Genomic DNA, 6,147 nt, shown 5'->3' on the forward strand with positions numbered 1-6,147 from the left:
ATAGATAGAGCTTTCTTTCGCTCTTTTGACACTTTTAAAAATAAACAATTGAATAAATTTAATTAGCTATTTTTTGCAGAGCCTCTTTTAAGAGTTTGTGAGTCTTTCTTCTAAGCATGATACAGTTCATTTTTAAAAGCAGATCCAACATAGGACTCTTATCGTATAAATATGTTTTTCATGTCTCTCCTTCAGGTTGGGATATGAGTATCATTGGGGTAACTATTGCATATTTTTGTGGTCTAACACATGAAATTATTATAAAAGAAAAACAAAAATAAAAATAAAAAGGAATGTAATTTGACTCTCTCATTTTTTGTTTTTGTTTCTCTTCCACACTGCCTAATAAATATCTAATGTCTGCGGGAAGTTGGTCTCTGGATGGCACAAAAGTCAAGTGGTGGACTACCAACCTAAAGGCTGGCAGTTTGAACCCACCCAGAGGCACCTCGGAAGAAAGGGCTGGCAATCTGCTTCTGAAAGGTAACAGCCTTGAAAACTTTTCTGGAGCACAGTTCTACTCTGAAATGCATGGGGTCTCCATAACTCAGAGTCAACTCAACAGCAACTGGTAACTGGTATCTGCAGTTAGCTTCATGTTTGTAGGGATATGAGGTCCATTTCCTAAGATGTTTAAATATTTGGAGTAAATAATCCCTTTATGTGTCCATTTTATAAAGATGTTATACATGTTAGCATGCCAGCCTTAAGGGAAAAAAATCACAAGAACATAGCATTCATCTGCATTATATGTGGCTATGTGGATGTGTGGCTGTGTGGATGTGTGGCTATGTGGATGTGTGGCCCCTTCATATGAAATAAGCCATCGCCTCAGCTTGTAATAACCTAAGAATCTATCAATATGCAGAGCTCACCTTTCATGACATACTTTGCAATGGAACAGTCAGTGCCTGGCATCCTGATGCCAACAACCTGAGATGACAAGATCTTCCCTAAGAATTAAATCATTCCAATAATGTTGAAACAAGCTCCTGTATTAAATTCCCTTTGTTTTGTAAAACTACCATAAAAAAAAACTTTGCAATGGAACAGTCAGTGCCTGGCATCCTGATGCCGACAACCTGAGATGACAAGATCTTCCCTAAGAATTAAATCATTCCAATAATGTTGGAACAAGCTCCTGTGTTAAATTCCCTTTGTTTTGTAAAACTACCATAAAAAAAAAAAATGACCCAGTAATTCCATTCCTAGGCATATACTCAAAAGAATTAAAAGCAGAAACTCAGATACTAGTACACCAGTGTTCTTTGTAGCATTACTTGCAATAGCCAAAGTGTGAAATCAATCCAAGTGCCTATCAACAGATGACTGAATAAATATAACGTGGAACATACATACAATGGAATATAGTTCAGTCATACAGAGGAATGCAATTCTCATGCTATGACATGGATGAACCTTGAAAACATTATGCTGAGTGAAATAAGTCACACACAAAAGGACAATACTGTATGACCCCACTTACATGAAATATCCAGAACAGGCAAATGCATAGAGGCCACCGGGGGCTGGGAGGAGCTGGAGATGGTAGGTATCGTTTAAGGGGTACTGAGCTTCTGTTAAGGGTGATGAAAAAATTTGAAACAGTTGGTGGTGAAGGCTATACAATATGTTGCTGTTGTTAGATGCTGTCGAGTTTGTTCCAACTCGTAGCGACTCTATGTATAACAGAACAAAACACTGGATAATCCCACAATGATTGCTATGTTTGAGCCCATTGTTGCAGCCACTATGTTAATCCATCTCCTCGAGGGGCTTCCTTTCTTTTGCTGACCATCTACTTTGTCAAGCATGACGTCCTTCTCCAGGGACTGGTACCTCCTGATAACATGCCCACAAAACAAAACAAAACAAAACAAAAAAAACCATAGTCTGTGAGAAATCTCGCCACCCTCCTTTCCAAGGAGCATTCTGGCTGTTCTTCTTCCAGCACAGATTTGTTGGTTCTTCTGGCAGTCCATGGTGTATTCAATATTCTTTGCCAACACCATAATTCAAATACATCAATTCTTCAGCCTTCCTTATTCATTGTCCAGATTTCACGTGTGTATTTTTATGAGGCAGTTGAAAATGCCATGGCTTGGGTCAGGTGCACCTGAGTCCTCAGAGTGATATCTTTGCATTTTAATACTTTAAATAAGTGTTTTGAAGCAGATTTTCCCAATGCAATGGGTCATTTGCTTTCTTTTTTATTGTGCTTCAGGTGAAATTTTACAACTCAATTTCTCATACAAAAATTTATACACATATTCTTATGTGACACTATTTGCCAGTCTTATAACGTGACAGCACACTCCCCATTTCCAGCCTGAGTTTTGCATGTCCATCCAACCAGCTCCTGTCCCTTCCTGCCTTTTCATCCTGCCTCCAGACAGAACCTACTCATTTGGTCTCCTGTGTCTGCTTGGACTAAGAAGCACACTCTTCATTAAGTATTATTTTATGTTTTATAGTCCAATCTAATCTTTGTCTGAAGAGTGGGCTTCGGGAATGGTTTTAGTTCTGGGTTAACAGAGCATCAGGAGTCATGGCTTCAGGGGTTCTTCCAGTCTTAGTCAGACATTTAAGTCTGGTCCTTTTAACTGAATTTGATTTCTGCTCCACACTTTTCTCTCTTTCCATCAGGGACCCTGTTATGTTCCCTGTCAAGGAGGTCATAGGTGGTGGCCGGGCACTATGTAGTTCTTCTGATCTCAGGCTGTTGGAGTCCCTGGTTTTTGTGGCCCTTTTTTCTCTTGAGCTATATTTTCCTTCTTTGTTGTTGTTATTAGGTGCCGTTGAGTCAGTTCTGACTCATAGCGACCCAATGTACAATGTGTCTTTGGTGTTTTTCATCCTCCTTTGCTCCAAGCATGTTGGGACCAATTGATGCCTCTTAGATGGCCTCTCCCAAGCTTTTCAGACCCCAGATGACACTCACCAAAGTGAGATGCAGAATATTTTCTTAAAAAACTTTGTTATGCCAATTGACCTAGATGTCCTCTGAGACCATGGTCCCCAGATCTCAGCCTCAGCTACTCTATCCCTCACAGTGTTTGGGTTGTGTTCAGGAAACTTCTCAGCTTTTGGTTTAGCCCAGTTGTGCTGACTTCCCCTGTACTGTGTGTTGTCCTTCCATTCACCTAAGATGATTCTTGTCTACTATCTAGTTAGTGAATTCCCCTCTCCCTCCCTCTCCACCCTCGTAACCATCAAAGAATGTTTTTTTCAGTGTTTAAATCTAGAGTTCTTACAATGGTGGTCTTATACAATATTTGTTCTTTTGCAACTGACTAATTTCACTCACCATAATGCTCTCCAGATTTCTCCACGTTATGAGATGTTTCATGGATTCAACGTTGTTCTTTATCATTATATGGTATTCCATTGTGTGAATATACCATAATTTGTTTATCCATTCATCTTTTGATGGGCACCATGGGTGTTTCCATTTTTTTGCTATTGTGAACAGTGCTGCAATAAACATGGGTGTGCATATATCTATTCACGTGACAGCTCTTACTTCTCTAGGGTACAATCCAAAGAGTGGGATTGCTGGATCGAAACCCTGGTGGTGTAGTGGTTAAGTGCGACAGCTGCTAACCAAAAGGTTGGCAGTTCAAATCCGCCAGACGCTCCTTGGAAACTCTATGGGGTAGTTCTACTCTGTCCTATAGGGTCACTATGAGTCAGAATCGACTCGACGGCACTGAGTTTGGTTTTGGTTTGGATGGTACCTCTATTTATAGCTTTTTAAGGAAGCGCCAAATTGATTTCCAAAGCAGTTGTACCATTTTACATTTCTACCAGCAGTGCAAAAGTGTTTCAGTCTCTCCACTACTTCTTCAACATGTATTATTTCATGTTTTTCGAATTAGTGCCACCTTTTTGGGGTGAGATGGTATCTCATTGTAGTTTTGATTTGCCTTTCTGTAATGGCTAATGATCCTGAGCACTCTTCATGTATCTGTTAGCTACCTGAACGTCTTCTTTGGTAAAGTGTCTGTTCATATCCTTTGCCAGTTGTTTTTTTTTTTTTAATAATTTTTATTGTGCTTTAAGTGAAAGTTTACAAATCAAGTCTGTCTCTCACACAAAAACCCATATACACCTTGCTACACACTCCCAATTACTCTCCCCCTAACGAGACAGCACGCTCTCTCCCTCCACTCTGTATTTTAGTGTCCATTTCGCCAGCTTCTAACCCCCTCCACCCTCTCATCTCCCCTCCAGGCAGGAGATGCCAACATAGTCTCAAGTGTCCACCTGATCCAAAAAGCTCACTCCTCACCAGCATCCCTCTCCAACCCATTGTCCAGTCCAATCCACGTCTGAAGAGTTGGCTTTGGGAATGGTTCCTGTCCTGGCCTTTGCCCATTTTTTAATTGGGTTAGTTGTTTTTTCGTTGTTGAGGTGTTGCAATATCTTGTAGATTTTAGGAATTAGACCTTGATGAGATATGTCGTAGCCAAATTTTTTTTTCCCAGTCTGTAAGTTCTCTTTTTACTGTTTTGGAGAAATCTTTTGATGAGCATAAGTTTGATTTTTAGGAGCTTCCAGTTATCTAGTTTCTCTTCTGGTGTTTATGCATTGTTAGTTTATGTTTTTTTTTTTCTGTATATGCCATATATTACGGCTTCTAGGGTTGTCCCCATTTTTTCTTCCATGATCCTTATTGTTTTAGATTTTACATTTAGGTCTTTGATCCACTTTGAGTTAATTTTTGTACATGGTGTGAGGTATGGGTCTTGTTTCACTTTTTTGCCAATGGATATCCAGTTATGCCAGCACCATTTGTTAAAGAGACTGTCTTTTCCCCATTTACTGGACTTTGGGCCTTTGTCAAATATCAGCTGCTCAGAGGTGGATGAATTTACATCTGCATTCTCAATTCCATTCCACTGGTCTATGTATCTATTGTTGTACCAGCACCAGGCTGTTTTGACTACTGTGGGTGTATAATAGGTTCTAAAACCAGGCAGTGAGAGGCCTCCCACTTTGTTCTTCCTTTTTTTTTTTTACTTATCCTGGGGCCATTCCCTTTCCATATAAAGTTAGTGATATGTTTTTTCCATCTCCTTAAAAAGGTCATTAAAATTTGGATCAGGGTTGCATTGTATCTGTAGATTGCTTTGGATAGAATTGACATTTTCATAATTTTGAGTCTTCCTATCCATGAGAATGGTATGACTTTCCACTTATGTAGGTCTCTTTTGGTTTCTTGTAGCAGTGTCTTATAGTTTTCTTTGTACAGATCTTTTATATCTCTGGTTAGATTTATTCCTAAGTATCTTTTTTTTTTTTTTATCTTATTGGAGGCTATTGTAAATGGTATTGATTTGGTGATTTCCTCTTTGACATTCTCTTTATTGGTATAGAGAAATCCAACTAATTTTTGTATGTTTATCTTGTATCCTGATACTTTGCTGAAATCTTCTATTAGTTGCAGTAGTTTTCTTATGTATTCTTTCAGGTTTTCTGTATATAAGATCATATCATCTGCAAATAGTGATACCGTTACTTCTCCCTTACCAATTTGGATACTCTTTATTTCTTTTTCTTGCCTTATTGCTCTGGCTAGGACTTCCAGCACAGTGTTGAATAAGAATGGTGATAAAGGGCATCCTTGTCTGGTTTTCGTTCTTCAGGGGAAAGCTTTTAGACTCTCTCCGTTTAGGATGATATTGGCTGTTGGCTTTGTATAAATGCCCTATATTATGTCAAGGAATTTCCCTTCTGTTTTTATTTTGCCGAGAGTTTTTATCATGGGTAGGTGTTAGAATTTTTTGAATGCCTTTTTACATCTATCGATAAGGTCATGTGGTTCTTATCTTTTGTTTTATTTATGTGATGTTTTACACTGATTGTTTTTCTAATGTTGAACCATCCCTGCATACCTGGTATGAATCCCTCTCGGTCATGTGAATTATTTTTTTGATATATTGTTTACTTCTGTTGGCTAGAATTTTGTTGAGGGTTTTTTGTCTATGTTCATGAAGGATATTTGTCTGTAATTTTCTTTTTTTGTGGTGTTTTTACCTGGTTTTTGTATCAGGGTTATGCTGGCTTCATAAAATGAGTTCGGGAGTATTCCATCATTTTCTATGCTCTGAAATACTTTTAATAGTACTGGTGTTAACTCTTCTC

This window comes from Loxodonta africana, chromosome 20, assembly GCF_030014295.1.
Source record: "Loxodonta africana isolate mLoxAfr1 chromosome 20, mLoxAfr1.hap2, whole genome shotgun sequence".
Taxonomy (NCBI): domain Eukaryota; kingdom Metazoa; phylum Chordata; class Mammalia; order Proboscidea; family Elephantidae; genus Loxodonta; species Loxodonta africana.